A 25624-nucleotide genomic window follows, 5' to 3' on the forward strand; every position below is an offset into this window, starting at 1 on the left:
TATAAAACATAAAAATTGGTGAAAAAATGTTAAAGTTATTAAAAAATCGCCAGGCCATTAACGTGTCTCAGGCCACTAGAACAATAAATTTATGAACAAAATTAACATATTTTGAGAAATATTAAAATAAAAGCTCATTTTTACTTAAAATATGTCCATATTTACTTGTATATGAGTTTTTGTCCTCGTAGGATACCGTTAACCTATTCGCAGGTATGACCAAAAAAATTAAATTTTTTTAACGGCAGTTTCAAAACTCCAATTTCAAATTTTTAAAAATTTTGTTAAACAAATTTCAGAATTTTTTGATCATCACATGGGGATTTATTGACAACATAATAGGGAATCAAAACGTGAAAAAAGTATGTCAATACCTCCTATAGTTTTTCCGTACCTGCGATATAAATTTTGCGATTTTCGAGAAAAAATAATTTTTTGGCCATATTTTGGGGAATGACCAGAATTTCCTTACTGTAATGATTTTTAAGTAAAAGCTATTCAGAATAATATAGTCCAGGTAATTTTAAATATAGTCTGAAAGTTTTACTAAAATCGGAAAACTTTAACCCTTAAATCGTGAAGGTCAAAGGTCAATTTTTTCAATATTTGGAATTTCTCATGGAAAGATAGCGAAATATTATATATTTTTGGGCCGATTTTGATGAAACTTAAGAAAAATATAAAATGAAGTCTAGTATTCACAATAACAGTACAAAAATAGAAATTAACCCTTAATAGCACTTGCGGTCCAAATGATCCTCAACTTTTAAAATCACGAAAAAAACATTCATTTTGACCCCAAGTACTCTTAAGGGTTAATTTCCATTTCTGTACTGTTATTGTGAATACTAGGCTTCATTTTATATTTTTCTTAAGTTTCATCAAAATCGGCCCAAAAAATATAACATTTCGCTATTTTTCCATGAGAAATTCCAAATATTGAAAAATTTGACCTTTGACCTTCTCGATTTAAGGGTTAACGTTTTCCGATTTCAGTAAAACTTTCAGATTATATTTAAAGTTACCGGGAATATAATATTCTGAATAGCTTTTGCTTAAAGATCATAACAGTAAAGAAATTCGGCTCATTCGCCAAAATATGGCCAAAAAAATAGTTTTTCTCGAAAATCTCAAAATTTAAATCGCAGGTACGGAAAAACTATAGAAGGTATTGACATATCTTTTTCATATTTTTATTCCCTATTATGTTGTCAATAAATCCCCATGTGATGATCAAAAAATTCTGAAATTTGTTTAACAAAATTTTTAAAAATTTTAAAATGGAGTTTTGAAACTGCCGTTAAAAAAAATAATTTTTTTGGTCATACCTGGGAATAGGTTAGCGGTATCCTACGAAGACAAAAACTCATGTACAAGTAAATATGGATATATTTTAAGTAAAAATAAGCTTTTATTTTAATATTTCTCAAAATATGTTAATTTTGTTCATAAATTTCTTGTTCTAGTGGCCTGAGACACGTTAATGGCCTGGCGATTTTTTAATAACTTTAACATTTTTTCACCAATTTTTGTCTTTTATATCTTATTATAACGACAATTACGTACACATTTCGATTCTTTTAAATTAAATTATAAGAGTCATTATTTAATGGCAAAATTTTTACAAAAACTGAAAAAATTGCATATTTTCCCCTTGTAAATGCACCTCAAAACTTCAGCGTCGTTGCGCCACCAGTTAACGTTATCCTATCATCCTAATATTTTACACAATGTGTTTCTACAATACATAGAACAATTCTAGAGGAGGGGACGGTCAATATTCGCAATTTTATTTTTTTGGAGCACTCTAATATACATACATAAATATTTTTTATTGATGTATGGCAGCACCGATGTTTGCATCTGTGTGGTTGCCATTTGATGTATGGATATTGTATAAATGTTCATTAACCTTCGCTTTACCAATACCCACCCTGGTGACCACTCGGTTTTTGTTAGCTTAATAATTTTTTTCATTTTGTTTCGATTTAAATAAAATTTAGACTCAATGAACAAATTTTAGAGTTCTATATTATTTAATAAAAACATTTTAAACTTTTTATAAGGTTTTTTCGATTTTTTAAAATTTTGTTCGTCGGATATATGTATAGAAGTGCAGTATCACCCGGGTGGGTATTGGTAAACCACGTACATAAAAAACCTTTGGTAAAGCGAAGGTTAAATGTAGTTGAAGAACATGCCCAGTGGGGAAATTTTTATAATTCCCATAAATGTTGTACAGCACTGAGCTTTACTTTACAGGCATAACTTTGCATACTGCATGAAGTAAATATATGGAAATTTTAAGAAATTTAAATGTGTATTCCTATTCCGTTATGATTATTATAAGGGGTTTTATTAAAATTCTTAATGGATTCTTTAAGTTTCAATAGAATTTGTTCATGTTCCTATAATATCAAGTTTCCAGGAATTATCTTAACTCTTTGCGGTATGGTGGTCAGTTTACTAACCACATTTTCTATAGTCTTTAAAACATAGTTTATTGTCATCTATTGCCATTTTTCTAAACAATTATATTATTTTAAGTCATCGTTTATGATTTTTTGCAAAACTTAGCCGACAGGGTGCTCTGGTTAGATAAATATGTATATTAATTTGAAAATATTGTAAAAATCTGTTTTTTTTAAGAGACTTTCACGCATAACACCCTACACTAATTAAAAGTGCAAAAACATTTTTCTTTTAATATATCAATAATTTATTTTCGTGACTGATTTTCGGAAGTGGGCCTTATATGGGAGCTATGACCAATTATGGACCGATCACAATGAAATTAGGTCGTGTGATATATTTGTATATGGAAGTTATTTATTTTGAATTTTGTGTGTATACCAACATTTTTGAGAGATTTATGCACGTAAAGTGATTTTCGGAAGAGGGTCTATATGGGAGCTATGACTAATTATGGACCGATCGTAGCACAATTTGGTGACATGAATTTCGTATATATAAGACTTATTTGGAACGAAATTTGTATAGATACATTTATAAATTAAACATTTATGATCGATAAAGCTATGGAAATAATGGACCGATTTCAGCAAGTTTCAATAGGCTTGGTCCTTGGGACGAAAAATTTTATATACCATTTTTTATCGAAATATCTTCAAAATTGCGACCTGTACTTTGCGCACTAGGTTTACATGGACAGCCAGCCTGCCAGACGGACGGACGGACGGACATCGTTTAATCGACTCAGAAAGTGATTATACGTCACACAAGCGTATTAATAAGCTGAATAAATATAAATAAAATTTCAGGTTGCAATTTTTAAAAAATATAATTGTTTAGCAAAATGGCAATAGATGACAATAAAATGCTAAAAAAAAAAAATTATGAAAAAGTAAAACTTGTAAAAAGTTGTCTTATATTTGCGAAGTAATTAAATACCACTTTATTCACATAAAATATTAATACAATTGAACCTAAGGTGTTGAAGATGTTAGCAAAAATATGCGATTGGGTGACGCTATCAAAAACAGAAGAGCGGTTTGACTTGCATTACATTTGCATTTGTATAAAACCATTTGTAGTAGAGTAACTTCGGGTAATGTGGACTACCGTTTTGTTTTTTCTAAATTTTGGCCACAATATACATATATGGATATTAAAAGAGTTGTGAAGCAATAAATTAGCTAATGTATTCTCTAATGGTTTTTGCAGTTGAATATTTTTTCCGTTAAAGGATAAAAAATTTATGTGAAAATATTGTAAGGAACCCAAAAATCAGCATTAAAAAAATTGGAGGGTAATATGGACCACTATATGAGGGTAATGTGGACTAGTATTTAATACATAAAATTCATGAACCAGCTAATCATGAATGATTAAAAAATGTAATTTCAATATATTTTTATTAATACAAACTAAAAAGTCGCGTTCTTGACTTAGATAGATTGCTTACAAAGTACATAGTTATTGTCGGGTAATATGGACCAGTAGTACATAATCAAGTAATTTAAGTGGTCCACATTACACGAACTTGGGTTACAGTGGTAAAAAGTTATTTTTACCTAATAATCTAAATGTGCTTAAATTCTTACCAAATATATGCAAAACTACGTGTCCACTTTAACTATATAAAACAACCAAACATTAAATTCTACCAAGTAACTGTACCAAATTTTGTTTCTTACTTGAACCGAAAAAAATGTTGAGCAGGCGCATTAATTTCAATACAAGAATAAAAATTCAACATATCAATAACTCATGAAAGCAAATGTGCAATTGTCGTTTCAAACAAATTGTAAAATGTACGACAAATCAGTTTTATCATACCTTCAATAGTTTCTGAAAAAAGACACTGGTCCACATTAGACGCATAGTCCACAACACCCGAAGTCACTCTAGGATTTTGAAAAACATAAAAATCTTTCCTCGTTTTTTATTTGTTAGCATTAGTATCTGACGTGACGTGACGTTACATTACTTTTTCTATTTGATATAATTATAATTCAGAAGAACGTTGAAAATTTAAGCATTATTTCTGAACACCCCTGAACACAGTTTCTTGTTCTCTAATCAGATTAATTCATGATTTCATAAACGTTTGTTCTTAAAGTAAATTCATAAATTATTGAGTGTACAATGACATTTGTCCTTGACTGTATACAAACATGCTTACGTACATACATATTCACACACATACACCAATATTTTATATGTATAAATATATTTATGATCTGTATGTGTTTTCGTGTGTCCTCATGCATGCATGCCTGCGTGTGTTGGTTGTGATGTTGCATGCATTGCATCATGTCGATAAACTTAAGACCATGACAGTGAATGTTGGTAGAACGATTTCTGTTGTAGTTGTTGTTGTTCCCAATGATGTTGCTTTTATTCTACTGAGTGCGTATATACAAGTGTTTGTGCATAGACAGTATCGGTCAAAACATATTGGATGAAAAAAATGTAACAAAAATCTAAAAAAATTATAAAAATCATGCGACTAAACCTATTGGATTATATAACGCATACTAATATTTTGTTCAATAACCTAAATTCCTTAAAACTACCTCACATCTTTAATGTATATAACTAATAACAATCTCTATTGTTGTCATTGTAATAGATTTATAGCTTGATACCATTTGTTTGAGTCTTGATCTGCCAATTAACAATTTACCTTTCTATTTACTATTTCTCAATAATTTTGCATAGAGGTCGGATGACTGTGCTTTGTGTGTTTAGGGTCATTGTTGTTTAAATATCTATTGCTAGGGCATTTTGTCATAGACACGAGACAACAAATGTCTACCTTTTGGTGGATGAATGCAAATTCTGAAAATTTTTAATGAGTTTGGGTTTATTACTTCTTTTTTTCACCTTGTCACTCGAAGTTTGTCATTCCGTTTGAAATTTCTACATATTTCATTAACGACCTGATAAGTATATATATTCTAGAACGTTTTAGATAGCGAAGTCGATATAGCCATGTCTATCCAGCCATGAAATCAACATTCCGTAGCTCCCAAATAACTTTCATACACGATTCATACATCATTATATCCTCCATAGTCAAGGTTTAGTTGCTATTTAAAATAAGGTATATCGGCCCACAAATGACTGAGATATAAGCCAAAGACAACAACAACCTCGAGCTAGTACCTATTTTTGGTCTATCTCTGGATTACTAAGCCATTAATATAGTCAATACGGATATCTAATTATAGACATTTCAAAGGCCCTTCCAATTTGGACCTACAATGGGTCAAAATCGGAAAATAACCCGATTTTTAATTTTGTTGTTTTTTATAAACGTATTGTTTTTGAGAATGGCAAACATTCGCAATTGTCTTATAATAACACCGTCCAACAACCGACTGTTGATTAGTTCACGTTTTCGTGAGTTTACTGTATATTTATATATATAAATGTGGTGTTTTATTTTTTGCTATTTCATGTACATTAAAGCGTACTACCTTACAACTAGTAAGTATTTTTGCAAGGCATTTACCAAAACAAAATTGAATTATTTTTTGGCGAACGTAGAGCAATTTGCAAATACATGCAGCTGAATTTTATTTTATTTGTTAAATAATACTTTGATTTATTATCTCCAATAGCTTAGAGAGCAGGAAAAAGCAAGAAAACAAATTTCACTCAATCACATCAATTTTGTTTAACAAATTAAAAATATAAAATAGTCCTTACATATCTCTTTCTAACAATTTACTATTTAGAAATTTACATTCAGATTTTTATTTTACGTATTATACTTACCTTCAGCTGTAGAATCCATTTTGTTTCGTTTGATTTGCTTGATTACAAAATCTTTGAAACGGAAACTCTTACTAGTCGATCTTATCTACGGTAGTGTGCCATTCTTGTGAAGGCCTCATTCAAACTTAAATTATTAAGGGCATATAAGGCAAGAGACATTACTATGATAATTTTTTATCTCCTAGAGCATTTCTTTAACCAACCCAATGACAAAAAATCCCCAACTAAAAACTCATTTTTCCGACTTTTGGACGGACAAAGGTGCCTTTGGCCGCACTGTGCAGTTGGACAATAAGTTTATTCAACAAAAATGATATACTCAATATGCCCTTTTAGAATTATAGGGCCGCTATTATGTTTTTTTTTTTTTTTTTTTGTTAGCGTCAAGTTTTTGATAACCTGACCATCTCTATATTCGTTGATTCGGCAGTCAGGTTGTTATGACAAGTTTATTTTTATCCACACTGTATGTTTGTTTGCGTGTATGTATGCCAGTGTGTATTGTCTGCACAAAATAACAATTGGTGTTAAGGAAAGTTTTACATTCATGTGTGTTGCATATACATGTGGGTGCAATATTAATATAACCGAGAGTGTGTTTGTTTGTGTGTGTGTGTACGTAAGTATGTAATTTTCAGAGTCTGTAAATGGTTGTGATGTTGGGCGTACAAGTGTTTGTGTGAGTGTTAGTTTTATCTGATTGCGGTTAGCTGAATGGCATTGCGTTGTTATTTCTGTTGGCTTTATTTATTTATTTTTTATATTTCCTTCTTTTTTTGTTGTTGTTTTGTTTCAAGTCTTGTAATATTATTTTTACATTCTCTTCTTCTTATGATTTTCTTGTTTATTTGCTGTAATTGTTGCTGGGGTTTTTATTCGTCTCTGCTTTTAATATTATTTAAAGTTGTTTCGGTTTCTCTACGAAATGTCTGTGCAAATAATTCTGTTGCCTTTCATGTGATTTGCCATGGTAGAGTTTTGTAAATTATTTCACACTTTGGGATTAATTTTCACTTTTTATATATCAAAGATAGCAGTTTAAAAGTTATGTAGGAATTCATTACGAAATGCTAAAAGTAAAAGACAGAAAGCTGTTTTTATTACATTTAAATCAGGCAATGTGGAAGAACCAGCAATAAATTTCGCAATGTTCTAAAGTCACAAAATATTACGTTAAAGCAGTGGCTGTAAAATTAAGAGAATTAAATATATAAGGGAAAAAGTTAATGCAATATTTAAATTATATATATATTTATATGACTTATGAAGCAGTGAATGAGCGAGTGAGTGAATGAATGAGTCAGGCCTTGTATTTTTAAATATAGAGATTTTTAAAAAAAGGCCCAAAAAGTCAATCGTACGTATACTTTAGTAACTGTGTGTAAGTATATTAAATATGTAAACAGTGAGTGAGAAAAAACTTATTCACACTATTCCAGCCAAAACTTAGTTTTGGTCCAACAAATTTTTATGTTTTTTAATCACGTTAGCTTTCAAAAATTTTACAGATATTATCTTTTCTAAATCATACATTTTCAACTGTTATTTCGGTCATAAAGGACAGAAATAACAGTTGCTTGAAAAAATAATTAAAATTTTTCAAGAAGATCCAATATGGACTTTCAAAAAAATAGCAAAAGATCTAAAGGTTCATTGTCACATTATTTTAAAAGACATTAAACAGTACAATAGAGATTTAAACATTGAAAGAAAAGAAAAAAGTTCTAACAGATATTGGTAAGGCAAAATAAGTCGAAAAACTCTTTAGAAGAACATCTAACATCTATCAGAAAAGCAGCTTGTAAAGTTAAATACTATGATTCTCTTGTTCGCAGAGCAAAAGCTAATACTGGGTAGAAATCGCATAAAGTTCAGAAATTTCTTAAAAGCAAACGAACGTGCGGAAAAATGTTGGTAAAATTTTGTAAAAAAATACATTTTATGTGTGATTGATGCTGAAACTTATGTACTGGCAGATTTTTCACAAATTCCGGGTCAAGATTTTTAGGTGGCTGATGGACGAGTTAAGCTGAATTCACCCATGTGTTTCTGAAACATTTTTTGTTCGTTTTATTTTTTGACGTTTTATTTTTGAGAGAGACTTCAAACTACATATAAAAAAATAAAGTTCCGAACAGAAAATGTTTCAGAAACACATGGGTGAATTCAGCTTTAATGTTCAAGGACAATACCGGACAAAAAAAAAACAAACAAAATTCCCCAAGAAGTTTCTTGTGTGGCAGGCCATTTGTAGTTGTGCCAAAAGAAGCCAATCATATGTGACTTCAGACACGATAAACACAGAAATATATATTTCAGAGTGTCCACAAAAATTGGACACCCCAAATAACAACCTTAAATATTCGCACAATTTTTCGAATTCGAAAGAATTAAATAAAAATAATAAAATATCGGCGATACAAAAACTTTATTTTTGTAACTTTTTAACCAACATTGATATTTACTTCATTTTTTATTGCAAATCATTTAAATTTTTGTCCAATATTGCTAAAATTAAAAATATTTCTTTCCCAAATAAATTTGCTTTCGACATCGATTTCAAGTTTTAAATTGATCGAAGTAGTTGTTTCCAAATTTTATATTTTGTGCAATTTATTTTGCCGTGTCGATGCCATTCTGTACAATATCATAATATTTTTTTATTAGCTTTTTACTGTTCTTATTAAGAATACTTCTTAAAATCTCATTGTACAAGCACTTAATTTTCATCTTGTTAATAATATTAAATTTTAAATCTACTCCTTTAGGCACCACAAACAACCCACCATAAGGAGCAGAACATATTAAAAACAAATTTCATATTAAATTAAACAATTGTATATTTAAAGAAACAATACAACACCACAACACAAACACAACTTTCAGATCGTAAAGTGAGGTAGCGAATCTCGCATTCGCAAACATACGAAATAATCTTATTTTTATGCACCATCATGTCATAACTTACAACAAGAAGCATATAACTTATTTTTTGTTTTGTTTTTGCTTTTATTCCTATCATCCTACAGTTTTATTCCGTTAGTAACTTAAAATTGGTTTGGCTATGTGCTTTTGCTATTTTAATCTTTGATGCCACAAATGGCATGCAATCATTTTTCAAAGTAATTTCCAGTGTGAGTGCGGGTGGCATCGTCATGACTGAATGACTACATGGATGTACAAGAGAATTCCGAATTACAGCTAAAAAGACATATACACCAACATGCTTGTGATCAAAACAAGTGAAGAGTCTTTTTACACTTGAATAATTAAGGGTGTCCAGAATGTAAAAATTATAATAAAAATACATTTAATACCAAAGAGAATTTTCTTTTAATTAAACATTGAGTTAAAGTAATCCAGTATTAATTGTTTTAAATGGCGCTTAACAGCGTGAACAGTTTTTTCGGCGCACCCCTATCATAATAATCATAATCATAAGAGTTTAAAAGAAAATATAAGAATATTTTTTTTTGTTTGGGTGTTATCGAAATTATGCGTGCAAAAATTTACACCTTTCATTGCAGTTTTACAATACTATACTGCAGAGGTACGCACGTCACACACTCCGAACCATCTGACATTGGTCAAACATATAAATAGTCAATGTGCTTCAGTAGCGATTTTATTTTCGTTACAAAATTAGGGGTTTCACACCCACCTTTGCTTATACCATTCCATTATTTTATACAGGATCAATTAATGGATTACTAATCTGAATGAAATAATCATGACAGATTACGCTGCAACGTTTCTATAGTGTAGAAATAAGTTATCAGTGAGGAGCGTTACAGTACCAAATGTCTGAGAAAGCGATCGAGGGCTTCAAATAGGACAAAATTTGGGTGGGAAATTATCCTACACACTGAAATTCCACTTTTCACATGTCGCGAAGATACTTCTCCAACTGACAGCATGGATTTCGCAAGATGGACAGTAAAAAAGAAACATTAACCGCCACTCAGATCTAGCTATTATTAAACCCACAGAGTCGTCACTGAAAACACACTATTACCAGGCCTTTTTCATTCTTTGAATTTATCGTTCAGGCCACTCTATCTGAGTAGCTATCAGTCGTTCATACGCCATAATTTTTAACAGGGAATCCCTAAAGCGTGTTGTCTGTAGCCACTTCGATAATAACTTCTACCTCTCTAAATTTCACAAGTCCTTACAAGGACGAACATAATGTTATGCCAATGGGCAGCAACGTTTTTGCATTGAGAAATGGTTATCACAACGATATCCGCAGATTTCGTAGCTGAGTGCTAATCGTTGTCGTTGATTTGAAGATCCGACAGTGACCCATTTGACAATTTTGTTGTTCAGTGTTGTTGTAACAGTTCCACTGTTTTCGAGAGTTGTTTCCTGTGGAATGAGTTTTCAGTTGATACAGCTGTCGCTGAATGACAATCATTGGCCATGTGAGACTCGAATATTTCAGAATCGTAGAAACAATTATCATGAAAACGGTGGGTATCACATATTCGGTCAGTGATTCCTGTGGACAAAAATTATAAACTCTTAAAATTATTATATTAAGACAGACGGCCTTAACCCTAGTTAGATAAGGTACGTCTGCGAGACGTAGGCCTTTTCAATTTTGTGCTATTACTCTAACATTTGTTAACTTAGAACTTTCTCACGCTCAATTATCTCAGGCGTTAGCAGCAGCTTATTGTTATTACTTATTTGGGGCTGTGAGTTATTCTATTTTTGAGAAATAAACGAAAATAAACACAACATATGTCTCATAGACGTATCGCTATTTTTAATGTAACCTTGTAGCACAAATTTTTGTTTTGGTTGAATTTTAAGGTATTATTTTGTTTAAACTGGCTTTAAAAATAGATTTTAAGCGCGGCTTGGAATACGAAGAAATTGGTACTATTTAGCAAAACGTATTTGATGACTCGGATATACCACCGATGCAGGAAAATCCTCAAGAACCTGATAATTTACTACTTCTTTCGATAGCCGGGTTATTACGGTACTTGGACCTACAAAAAGCAGTAAAAGTAAGTACTGCTGGACTACACCAAAGGTCCAAAGCGCTGGTCAAATTGCTGCAACGAATGTAGTTCGAACGAAAAAAAAAACCAACTTGGGATTGCAAATCACTGTACGACCCAATTTCATGCTACGATATTTTTTTATTACCGAAATAATTTCGGAAATTTTCCAATGCACCAATGCCGAAATTTCCATAAATCGTTAAAAAGATATGACAAATTCAACTTTTAAAGACACAAATTCAAAAGAAATTGTTGCTCTAATAGGCATACTTACTCTATCAGCAGCATTGAAGAATAATTAACTATATACTGAAAAGTTGTTTAACTCTACCTACAGTGAAACTTGATTTACAGCAACCTATGGCGACCACAAAAATTTAGTTTGTAAATCTTGCATATAATGTTTATCGATTTTTTTTTTATTTATATAAGTTAATACAGATATTATCTAAACAAAGCACAAAGAAAATATTTATTTTAATTTTTGGAACCGAATTGATGAAGTTCTTTATAAAAAGCCTTTAAGTTGTCATAAGTTTTTAAGGCTAATTTAATTTTATTTTTATTATTATAAAATATAATATATATTTAATAAATAAATGATTTCAACCAAAAAAATTATCAATATTATTTCCGGTGATATCCTTTAAGGGGTATAAACTAGCATACGTTATCTTTTCAGTACCAAAAAATAACGTTATCTAACTAGGGTTAAAAGAACCTCTACCTTCAGGAGGAAAAAATTGTCCTTCCGGTTAAGGAACATAAAATCATATTGATCCAATAGTTACTTCAAGGCTTTCATCGGGTGGATCATCTAAATTTCGACTTCCTTACGTATGTAAGGAATTATCCATTTGATAGAGACTCCATGTAGTCTGGTATAGCAGATTTAGATTTTGCAACAGCAAATAATAGCAGTTATGATCCAACTGATATCACAATTGTGCTGATATGACTGTCTCGCAAGGCCAACTATCTAGCCAATCTTACTTTACTACCTCCAGTAGTGCCTATGCATTTTTAATTTAGATTTAAGGATAATCAACATTGAGCTAATTACACTATACAACAAAATCATATTTTTTTCCAAAATTACAAGGTCCGACCAATAAATTTTGGTTGAGGAGACAAAAAAAAAAAGACACATGTATCGGCGTTTTCAAAGTTTACATCTGAATTCCATTTGAAGGCGGGTTAAAGTTTCCCAACTCTGGCACATTCTTAATGTTAATCTTCATAAGAAACTATGTGATCCTTATATTTTAGGTATAAAATGTGTTCCTCAAAGTTATGTGAAATGTTACGGAGAATATTTTTGTAGAAAGGGTCTTATAGTAAAATTTTACGGATAATATTTTTGCGGAACATTTTAACCCCTTAAATCCCTATTGTAATTGTGTTTTTTGGTCATATTTAAAGGAAGGATAAAAAAACCCATGCCTTGAGGATTTAGAGGGTTAACATGTTCTACAAAAATATTCTCCGTAAAATTTTACATAACTTTGCGGAACACATTTTATGCCTAAAATGTAAGAACCACGTGGTTTCTTATGACGATTAACAATAAGAATATCCCAGAGTTGGAAAACATTAACCCGCCCTCAAATGAAATTCAGATGTGAACTTTCAAAACGCCGATACGCGTGTCTTTTTGTTTCGTCTCCTCTATCAAAATTTATTGGTCGGACCTCGTAATTTTTTTTGGTGTTGTATAGTGTTATTAATACAATATCTTCTTCAAAATATCAGAACCGATATGAACCAGGATCTTTAAAATTCACACTATTCGTTATTTCATATACATAGATAGAGCCGCACAGGAACTTTTTTTGTCCATTAGCATACTGTCCGACTAGGCATGAATAGAATACTTTCCCTACTCTCATAGCTGACAGTATGACCGACAAAAGGCAGCCATAATTATGTAGAAAACTGTCATAACGAATTGTATCTGGAGTAAGAAAATGGAATGAAATCTTAATCTTCTGTTGGCAACATATTCATTATTGTGTTTTCATGGATTTTTCTTTGAATAAATTTTAATGAATAAATTGTATATGGATTAATTTGATTGTCCTTTATTTACTTATTATTATTATTATTATTATTATCAGTGTTTGTTTTACAATATTTCATATTAAGATGTACTTTTTAAGAAGGTAATTTATAATAAGAAATAATGAAATAGCAAACAAGTAAGAAAGTATAGTTGATAAAGGCCGACTATATTATACTCTACACCTAGCAGATGATTACAAACACTTTTTTTTTAAATTTAAATGGGGAGTGATTCTCGGAAATGGGACTTAAATGGGAGCTATGAATAATTATGGACCGATCGTCTCAAAATTTGGTGGTGCCAGTTCGGCTTATATAAAACTTATTTGTGCAGAATTTGGTTTGAATATCTACATAACTTTCCATTGACATTTCTCTCTCCATCTCCATGTATTTATTCGTTTTGATGTTTACTGATTTAAAACTGTTGTTTTATATAATTCTTACTACTTAATAATATAACAAGTAAATACCATTTTATACGTGATATCGAAATTGCAGGTAAATATAAAAACAAACTGAATCTATAACTGGCAACACAATAACCAGAGCTCTTTAATCTAAAAGGTTTTTTGGTCAAAGTTTTAAGACTAGCTCCAGTATAACAACATGTCGACATGTTAATGAATCAATGGAAAGTACCAAACGAAAATCGTTTTAATAATGTATGAATTTTGAGTTTTTGTTCTTGTATCATGTAGTTTTAGCTGTTAAAAATCTACATACAAAACTATACTATATATATTTGATTGAAAATAATTTGTCGTACAACAGCAACATAGTACAATGCAATGCATGAAGCCATTCAGGTGAAATGTCATAATATTGAAAATGTTTAAGTTAAATACATAGTTGAAAGTGAACCAAAACAACAAAAATTTATAGTGTTTATGTGTGAGCTTCAAAAGTATTTCAATGACAAAAGATGAATGCAACATTTTAGTTGTAAAACTCCCACCAGTAATAGCTGTTCAGTTTAGTTGGTTCGATTTTTAAATTTTATGAGAAAACAAAAACAGAAATATTTTATGCAATATAATAGAATTTGTGGACTATTACAAATCTGTCAGAGTTGTCGGCGTATGAAATCTCTAAAAAGTTACCTTAAGCTTTTTACTATACTACATTAAAATTGAATTTTAAACATTATTTTGAATAGTTTTGTATAAAATAACCAATTGTCTTATATCTGCCTTACTAACAGTACGTACGTATCAAATGACCCAAAATATACAAATTGGAGTAAGCCAAGTGGTCAGTCGTTACTAACAATTACTGTCTATAACAGATACATTGAATACTTGCTTATCTGTTGGGAAGTTTAAGGTGCGAAATATACTTACATAGTTTGTATTCTCTTTCATACATATACAGACTTACACCTTTCTAGTTAAAGAGTGAGTCAAATAAAAGCGTATACATACTTACTATTCCTGCAAAAAAAAATATCATTCATCCAACAAATTATTATTTTTTTAATCACGTTAGCTTTTAAAACAAGTAAGAAAGTATGGTCGGTCAAGCCCGACCATATAATACCCTACACTAAGTAAAAGAGCAAAAAAAAAATGTCTTTTAAAATTTAAATAATTTATATTTTTGAGTGATTTTCTGAAGTGGGCCTTATATGGGAGCTAAGATCAATTATGGACCGATCACCATGAAATTAGGTCGTGTGAATTATGTCTATATGAAAGTTTACTATGTTGAATTTTGTGAGTATACCAAAATTTTTAAGCGATTTGTGCACGTTAAAGTGATTTTCGGTAGCGGGTCTATACGGGAGCTATGACTAATTATGGACCGATCATAAATTTGGTGACATGAATTTTGTGTATATAAAACTTATTTGGAGCGGAATTTGTGGAGATACATACATAAATTAAACATTTATGACCGATAAAGTCCAATTTCGGGAGGACATTTGTATGGGGGCTAGGTGAAATAATGGACCGATTTCAGCCAGTATATGTATATGTATCAAATTTCATCGAAATATCTTCAAAATTGCGACCTGTACTCTGCGCACAAGGTTTACATGGACAGCCAGCCAGCCAACCAGACGGACGGACGGACATCGCTTAATCGACTCAGAAAGTGATTCTAAGTCGATCGGTATACTTTAAGGATGGTGTTAGACTAATAGTTTTGGGCGTTACAAACATCTGCACAAACGCATAATACCCTCCCCACTATGGTGGTGTAGGGTATAAATATGTCAGATATTATCTTTTCTAAATCATTAATTTACAACTCTTATTTCGGTCAAAATGGTCAACGAAAATAAACTATGTACGTGAAAACATATTAAAAAAAAAACAAGTAAGAGTACTGTATTCGGCCGTGCCGAATCTTAAATACCCTCCACATAAAATGATGGTATAACAACTGAAATAATATAACAATTGTTAGAAAGACTAGTTTACGCAGAAGATATTTTATTTCAAATGTACAAAAAATTGTATCTAATTCAGCAATTTATAACTGAAATTCCTATTAGAACGTATGAAATTTAACAATTTATATACTTAATAATTAGTTAATACGTTTTTATCAACATTTTTCCCTTTTAACCTCAAGTGAAGAAACAGAGTATAAACAAGTAAGAGAGCTATATTCGGCTGTGCCGAATCTTATATACCCTTCACCAAATTATACTTTAAAATAAATTTTTTAAATATTTTTAGGTAAACAAAATTAAATTTTTTTTTTTAATTGTTTTTCAAAATTTTTTTTTTGAAATTGGTTTTTAATTTTTTTAAAAAATTTTTTTCTCCAATTTTTTTTCGAAATTTTTTTTAAATTTTTTTTTTTGTTTTTAATTTTTTTTTTTTTTTGAAAAAAAAATGTATGACAAAAAAATTTTTTTGATAAAAAAAAATTCGGGTTAAAAAATATTTTTCCCGATTTTGACCCATTGTAGGTCCAATTTATCTACATCGTTGCAATGGACTTTGAAATATCTATCATTAGATATCCATATTCTCTATATTAATGACTTAGTAATCCAGATATAGATCAAAAATAGGTCAAAAATCGAGGTTGTCCCGGTTTTTTGCTCATATCTCCGTTATTTATGGACCGATATTACTGATAGTAAACTTCTCGAAAGCATGTCTGACAGAATTATTGAAGATTTGGATCCCGAAGATATCTGGGGTCTTCAGAAAATTGATTTCAACAGACAGACGGACAGACATATCTCAATCGACTTAGAATTTCATAAGGATCAATAATATATATACTTTGTTGGGTCTCAGATGAATATTTCTTAATGTTACACACGGAATGACAAACTTATATATACCCTCATTCACCAATTATGGTGGTGGAGGGTATACAAAATTCAATATGGACTTTCAAAAAAATTGCAAACAATTTCAGCAGCCATTAATCAGTATAAGCAAGACATGAACAATGAAGAAAATCTGGATCAGGAAGAAAAAAATGGTCTAACAGATATTGGTATGGCAAAAGAAGTCGAACAACTCCTTCGAAGACCACCGAACACTTCTATGAGAAAAGCTGCTCGTTAAGTTAAATGCTCTGATTATTTTGTGCACAGATCCAAAGGTAATGCTGGCTTGAAGTCCTATATAATTCAGAATGTTCCAGATCAGAATGCGTTAAAAAAATTGAGGTCAAACTTTATAAAAAAACATCTGTTGTGTAATTGATGATGAAAGTTATGTACTGGCAGAATTTTCACAACATCCTGGTCAAGGTTTTTATGTGGTTGATGGAAGAATTAATGTTTCAGAATAACACCGGACAAAAAAATAAAATTCCACAAGAAGTTTTTTATTGGGCATGTCATTTATTATTTTGGCCAAACTGGTGTTTTTTCTTATCCACGTAACTTATTACCAATTGTTCTTAGCAAAATGTATCCAAATTAATTTGGATTTTCTTCAATCTTTCGAAAAAAATTTAAAAAAATTTTTTTCAGGAAATCAAAACATTTTTTGACTTATTTATTCAAAATGGACCCTTTTTTACTCAAAGGAAAGCTTATATATTTTCCCTGAAGTCCTCTTTTTGTTTATTTTTTTCGAAGAAATAGCTATCTAAACTATAAGGTAATAAGTTGCATGGATGAGAAAAAACACCTATTTGACCAAAATGTTAAATTTTGACCTAACTCAGAGAGTTCTCTTGTTCTCTCCATCCTGATCGGAAGACATCGATTTTAAAAGTTGGTTCACATGAAATTTGGCATCATGCCACAATGGAAAAAAGGCCCTTGAGTGTTATTCAAACAATAAAGTCAATTTTGTACCACGGTATGCAAATCCACCCAATGGACCAGAACTTCGTACAGTGGAATGGTATTGGGCTCTTGTAAAAAAAATAATTAAAAAACACAGGAAAGGTATCCCAGGATATTTCCGATTTTAAGCGTAATTGAGCCACATCGTCCAAAAAGATAACGGAGGCATCTATAAAATCTGTAATGGGAGTATTTTCGGAAAATGTGGATAAATTTATAAATTCTAAAATAACTGAATAAATTTACGTATCTTTGAGAACTTCTATATTGAACTAAGTTTTCTTTAACTTAATACAAATATAAGTTTATTTTTTGGCTCACTCTTTAGTTTCGTATAGACAAGTACATGTATGTATTTGGCATATAAATCTGTATAATCAGGTGTATGTGTGCTTTACAATATTGCGGCTGTTTGTTTATTTTCGTCATTGATTTGTTTTTGTTTGCTGAACTGACTGGCCGCCATGGCATGTGTCCTTTATTGCCTTGGTTATAATACAGCTGATGCTGTTTACGTCTACCCTATACTAACAGGTAGTGCAGTTGGGGAAAATATATTAAAGGTAATAAGAAATACAAGATATATTTAGACATTGCTCAGTTTTATTAAAATTATCCAACAAATTTCTGATTGTACACAGAAAAAATTATGACTAAAATATTTTCAAACAAATGCATGTTTGAATTCAGATTTGTATTTTATTATTTATTTTATTTGGTTTCATAAATATTTTAGTTGGTTTTAAATTTGATGGTTAACAATGCTAACAACTTTTTTTTATAATGAGAAACGTCTATTTGTTTTGTAAATATTTTAACATAATGTACTTAAAATCAAGCACGTTTTCATTTTGTGATACATTTTTATAATATTCAAAATAATAGACAACACTTGTACATAACAAAATATTTTCTTTATTAAAATTTTGTTTGAATTTTTTTATAAACTCAAACAATTTTTTAAATTATTGAAAAAATATTTGTTTACTTTGAAACAAAAACAAATTTATAGTGAATTTTGACAAACAGCTGTAAAATAAAAATAAATTATACATATATTTTGAAAAAAAATATTTACATATGTACACAATTTTTAAGTTTTGGTCGTCATGAAACAGACTAGGAGTTCAAGGGCTCAATAACTCCTCACGTTTCAAGATTGGTAAGTATGTATGAACTTAAAATTCTTTACTATATCATTGTTAAACATTCCGGTATAATTGCAGACGTTGTTAGCTTCCTATGACAGAAATTTGGGAGAATACGACATAATTGGTAAGACGATTGATTTTCATTAAGATGAATGTGAAAACTGGTTTATCTTCCCACAGGTCAACAATATCCATATAACTTGGATTCCCGTTTGCTGGATAGTCCGTAAGTGGGAGAAACTAGTTCATATTTTATATGACAGTATTTTCTATAGAAAATATTGTGTATAACAGTATTTTCTTTAGAAAATATTGTATATAACAGTATTTTCTTTAGAAAATATTGTGTATAACAGTATTTTTATATAGAAAATATTGTGTATAACAGTATTTTTATATAGAAAATATTGTGTATAACAGTATTTTTATATAGAAAATATTATCTATAGCTGTATTTTATATAGAAAATATTGTGTATAATAGTATTTTCTTTAGAAAATATTGTGTATAAAGTATTTTCTTTATAAACTATTGTGTATAAAGTATTTTCTTTATAAACTATTGTGTATAACAGTGTTTTTCTATAGAAAATATTGTGTATAACAGTATTTTATATAGAAAATATTGTGTATAACAGTATTTTCTTTAGAAACTATTGTGTAAAACAGTATTTTCTTTAGAAAATATTGTGTATATCAGTAGTTTATATAGAAAATATTGTTTATAATATTATATTAAGTATAATATATAATTAAAATATTTATTGATTTTGAATTTAAATGTTATTAATATTTTAATTGATTTAATAAAAAATATTGTTTGAATATCTAGTCAAAACCAATTATTTGTTTCTATGGTTTTATTAAAAATATTGTTTGATTTTATGTGGAATTTCATATAAATGTTTCATTGATAGTTAAAATATTTTAATAAGAAAAAAATTTTTTTTTTTCAATAAAATATTTACAAATATTGTTGTTTGATTTTGTGATTTTTGTGATAGGTCCCATTTCAATAAAATATTCAATTGACTTTATGAATTTTGTGATTGGATTTGAATTTTTGTTTTTTCTGTGTAGTTATTAGATTGAAAAAAAATTATCGTTCCAAATGTGAAAATGTTTTACTTATACGATATGCATAATCTACTATACATCTCTACTCGTTGCATTAATAATAATTTTTTACCAAAATCCTTGAAATATTTTAGAAGTATCGCCCTTAAACAAATCTCCCCATCAATAACTCTAGGTCGTTTGTGCTAAGTGCGTGTGTGTGTTTTTAACCCGCCATTTCTGTTCGCGCTCTTTTCTATCCCTCTATTTTGCTTTACTGTTTTACCGTTGAAGTGCTCATATATTGACCATCGTTGTCTGTTGAGTTCATATTTGTTGTTGTTGTTTTTTACGTTATGTCTACTCCTTGACCATAGTAAGATTTTGCATTTTGAAACTGCTTTTTCCCCAGCATCCTTACATTGCCACCGTTAACCTATAGTTCCCATTGTGCCGCTTTGGTACGAGTTGGAGTGTGGCTGTTGAATTCGTGGTTGTTGTGGTTTCATGTATGTAATATCGGTCATTGGGATTTCTCTGAAAATGTAATTTAATACTTTTTTTTCTGCTATTGCTTTACATTTCTTCTTTCCACAGCATTACCATACTTAAGCAGGCGTTGGGAAATTCTCCTTTTACCTTGTAGCACGAGTGGTTTGTTGTTTTGCGTTTGTTTTATTTTACTTTACTTTGGTGTCTGTGATTTTAATGATTTTATGTGATTTTCATATAAGCATTTTCCTTATTATCAGTATCAGCCATTATAATCAGCTTTTCTGTGACACAGTTACATAGTTCTGCACAGTAGCATCGAATATATAAGATGATTGGGTTTTCTGGTATTTCTTTTAGTTTAAAAGAAGGAAGTAAAGAATATATGGTTTAGGATTTTCATGTTTTGTATGTGTGTTACAAGAAGTTTAATTAAGTTTTGCCACGAAGTATTCAGTACTTGATACTAGGTTTTTGTACTTGGTACTAAATATTTAGAACTTGGTAGTAAGTCATTGGTTCTTAGTACTCAGTCATGGTACTAAGCCTTTGGTACTTCGTATTAATTCATTAGTACTTGGTATTTAGTAGTTGGTACTAAGGCTTGATAATTAATCGTTGGTTCTTGTTACTCAGGTATGGTACTAAGTCGTTAGCTCTTGCTTCTTGGTCTGTAGTACTTGGTATTAAGGCATGTTAGTACGTTTTTGGTTTACAGTAATAGCTACTTAAGAGACCAAAGTTCTATATTTTAAGTACTTAATTTTTAGTAAATACAACCATAGTAATTATTACTACTGTGAACAGTCTGTGTATACACAATAATATTATCTATACTTGCTATTTAGTACTTACATACTTATTAAAGAAATTTGAATATAATAACAAAGAATTGTTAATCTTTATAAAACTTCCTTAGTCCCACCGTGCAACAATTAAAATAGATCAAGCACCTTCAAGTGTATCCTATAATTAAATGTGAAATCCATGTCGATTTACTGTCATGGTAATACATATTCTATATAACTCCTCAACAGTCACACTTGACCTTCAGTGCTTATTTATATATAATGAGAAAAAAAAACAAATTAATATGAAAACATAAATAAATATTATAAGTAAGTAAATTAAAACACTTTAACAATTAAATGTTCATTCTCAGTGAGCACTTGAAAGCAAAAAAAAATATCGAATTGAAATTTAAATACATTTAATTTGTAACAAACTTTCTCCAGCATATCATCAACATTTAACCTTTTCTAAGAACAAAGCGGCAAGTTCCTCAACAAAAGTTGTAAGTGTATGGAGTGAAGTCTAACTAAATATACTTACGTTTTTAATCTAATTTAATGAGATGAAGAGCTGAAATGAAAATCTTTACACCAGTCTTATAAAGAATTTATTTATGCCACCATAAAACATTTTTAAAGTTTTTGTTCTACTGCAGGCGAATGGGTTTTTTATCATGTTTTTCTGTTTATTTGATCCACAGAAATGTCTTGAGCAGCTCTCTTTTGCATTTTGTTTTTTTAGCTCATTTTTTATATAGTTATGTATATTGACGTTTACAACTTTTATTTCAACCACACCATCCTATTAAAAACTTTAACATATAAACTCTGTGCTGCACATGCAACACAGCCACACATTAAGAATGAGTTTAATAAAATTATATAATCTTAACAATTTCAAAGATATAATCTTTACAATTTAACTCATAAACCAAGTAAATTAATAAATGTGCAAAGCAACGAAATGAATCATATAGAGAGGAAACTTGGCAAGAAGTAAAGGGCAAAAGTCGATACGAAAAGATATGTTTAGAAGGTAGAAATGTAGGAGGATATAAAGTAAGGATAATAAAATTTTTAAATCAAGTACATACATTTAAATTTGTAGTTTACAATGAAATCCCCTGTGGCGTATGAGTGTTAATTAATAATAATATAAATCATACGCAAGAGTATTCCTTTAAACTATTAATAACATAACTTACTTTTTATCGACTATTTTAACAAATCTATGAATTTCTTTTCGTTACAGGTATGATTGTCATAGAATTAGTAAGTAACTATTGATATTGAAAATTTTATATAATCTAAAACCAATACTATTAAAGCAGTGCACGGTGGTAAATTCCGGCCAAAACATTTTTTTTTTGTTTTTTTTTAATTTTTATAAAATTTTTATGGTAAATTTTCCTTAATACTTCAGAATATACAGTATCATCATTTTGTTGGCTATAAAGTAACTATATGGTTATTTATAATGCTGTAAAGGCAAAGGTTTTTTTCTTCTTAATATTAGAAAAATGTATTTTTTTACTTTTGAATCGATGTAGCCTGTGCTTTTTGCTTTAAAGTTTCTTTTTTGCAAATTAGCACAGATTTTATAAAGCAGTTAGCAGTTAACCATTCCACGTAGTTATTACGGATTTGTTGCGTGTTCTTTTTATATAAAAGTGAAGTGATTAGGAACTAGTTTTAAACCTATAAAAACAAAATTAAAAAAAGTTTGAAAGGTCAGACCAAATTAAATTGGGCTATTAGAGGTTAAGTGTAAATTACATCTAATACTGTAAAGTGTACTATACATTTCAGCTGCAATTATTTGCCATTCCAATAACCAGAACGATTTCAGTGCCTTCATATTTTACAAATTTTTTTTTGGTATTTTTTTGGTCAATTTCAAAAATTACGTAAGTTTAAGAATAATTTGCGTCTATGCTGATTTGGCTGAACCATGTATTAAATTGTAATTTCTGTAATAGTAAATGTAATTTCTAATGTTTTTTGCGATGGATCAAGTGTGTTGATTTTAAATGTAAGCAAACTTTGAGGCATTTACATGATTAACCTAATTTTTCCAATAATTTCAAAACATCCATGATTGTTTGACCAACCCCTGTATATGTATTCCGATGTTTGTACGTACATTTTGTATTAATTCTAAGAATTGTTATAATTAATAAAAAAATCAGAAAAATTAGACTAAATATTTATACAAATATTGGGATTTTTTTTGGGAATTTCGCGATTTGTTTTACCTAAATAATATATTTGTTTTCACGAAAATTAGCTCTTTTAACTAGAAAATGCTATTTCCGATCAGAGCCGATTTGACTTTGTTTTTAACATATTAAACTTTCTTAGATCAAGGCCAGATTTGTTGGTATTTGATCGACTCCAATTATCTATTTATGCTGGACTTAGTCAAGTCTACAATTTACAATAAGGCACATGACGGGCAGTCCTTCACTGTAGCACAGTGTTATTACTACTTGTTTTGTAAACGAGCTTACAGAGCTCTGCATAAAAAAAATTAGTTCTTAACTTTAAGACTAACTCTTGGAAGCACGTTATAATCTTTAATTTTGTAGCAGTTTACTTATGGTAATAAACAATTCTTATTGTACTCTAGTTCTATGTGTAGTTGTTACGATTTTTCAGCTGATGGAATAAAGGAAATAATATTGTTTTAACAAAAGTTTTTGCAGCAGCAAATGCGGTTTGTAGTCGTAAATACATTCAAATGTACATGTACATATTTGCTGCAATTTTAGTGATACAAGTAGTCGTGACAGTAACTTAGAAAAACTTGTTGTGTAGATTAAATAATGCAAGGTTGCATGCAACAAAGTTATTTATGTATATATGTCTGTCTAGCTAAATATTCTTACGCTCTACATACAGCAGTTACAGCATTCAACAATAATAACTAAACTAAACAGCACAACGGCAACAAAATGTTGCAAAGACAATGAAAAGTCAGTGAAGTTCACACAATAAAGTCAAACATACAACGTTGAAAATTTTTCAGTCATATTGTAGTTTCTAAAATCCATACAAAAATTAAATATTTCTTCTTTCCTAGAATTTGCCTCGAAAATGGCAAAGGTGCTTCCCCCTAATTCTGCACAATTTATATTTAGAACAAAGATTGCAGAGCATGTATAGAATTTAGATTTCACAAGAGTTTTCACACATGTTGGATTTGTGGCAACAAATTAACTTGAAATCATTAAAAACTAATTCAACACATGTGTAAAATTTATGATTTTATATTGCGAGAAAATTCAAAAATACTTTTGTAGTGTTAATTGTCTATCAACACAGTCATAAATCGGTTTAAAATCTGAGTACAATAAGAAATGTAGCTGCGTATCTAGAGATGAGTAGTGTTTTTTATGGTTTAATTAAAATGTTTTTTAGTGAAACCGGCTGCCATACAATTGCTGATTAAAATGCTAAAAGTCATAAGCAGGGAAACCAAAATATGCAAATGCATGTTTTTTCTGGTGAGTCTAATGAGCACATGGATAAGATATTTACACGTTTCAGAACTATTTAAGAATTTTGGCATCGATTTGTTAGTGCATATTTTTGCATATTTTACCCTTAAATACATATTTTTGCATATATTTGTTTTAAGAGCATATTTATGTCATATTTTGCGTTTTTAGAGCATATTTTACTGTTTAATAGCATATTTTGAGTTTATCAAAAACAAATTTTGTCTTAGTTATTTTTCGCTGTTGTGTTACAGGTTTTTACTTCCTTTGTTTAAAATTCAAAATTGAAAAATAGATAGCTTTTCACCAAAAAAAAGATTTTTTTTTTAAATTTAAAATAACAATTCGAAAAAATATTTTATCCAAAAATTAAAAAACTGAAAAAAAATTTTTGTTCACCTAAAAATAGTTAAATTTTTTATTTTGAAGTATAATTAAGTGAAGGGTATATAAGATTCGGCACAGGTGAATAGCTCTCTTACTTGTTTTAATATAAAATTAGCACTATTCTAATAATAGCTCCATCTAAATATCAAATTTTAGTTCTAATTCAAACTTAACCGTTCTAAGTGTTAAAGAAATATTGTCTTTTAAATTTGCTAACATCAGTTGATGTCGAAAGAACATTTTCTATGTACAAAAATGTTTTCAGATTCAATAGACAACGATTTTTATTTGAAAATTTAAGTAAATTTTTTTTGGTTAAAAATTATGAAAAAGTTTGTTTTTTTAAGAGCATATTTTTTAAATTTTAAGAGCATATTTTAAAGTTTTTACTGCATATTTAAAGCGCCTAAAACGCTTTTTTTAGAGCATATTTCTGGTTTCCCTGGTCATAAGACATTTGATGTTAAATAAGTATGGATTTATATAAGTTAAAAGAACGATTTAAAGAAAAGGGATTAAATCGTTCCCATCACCATTAATGAATCCTTATAAAAACATTCATTATATAGCAATGGGTTAAAATGCTAATAAAATTACTTTTAACTACTTACTTAAGGTAGGGTCACACATGACAAATATTTGACGAAAAAGACGTA

The sequence above is a fragment of the Calliphora vicina genome, chromosome 1 (assembly GCF_958450345.1).
Source record: "Calliphora vicina chromosome 1, idCalVici1.1, whole genome shotgun sequence".
NCBI classification, from domain to species: Eukaryota; Metazoa; Arthropoda; class Insecta; order Diptera; family Calliphoridae; genus Calliphora; species Calliphora vicina.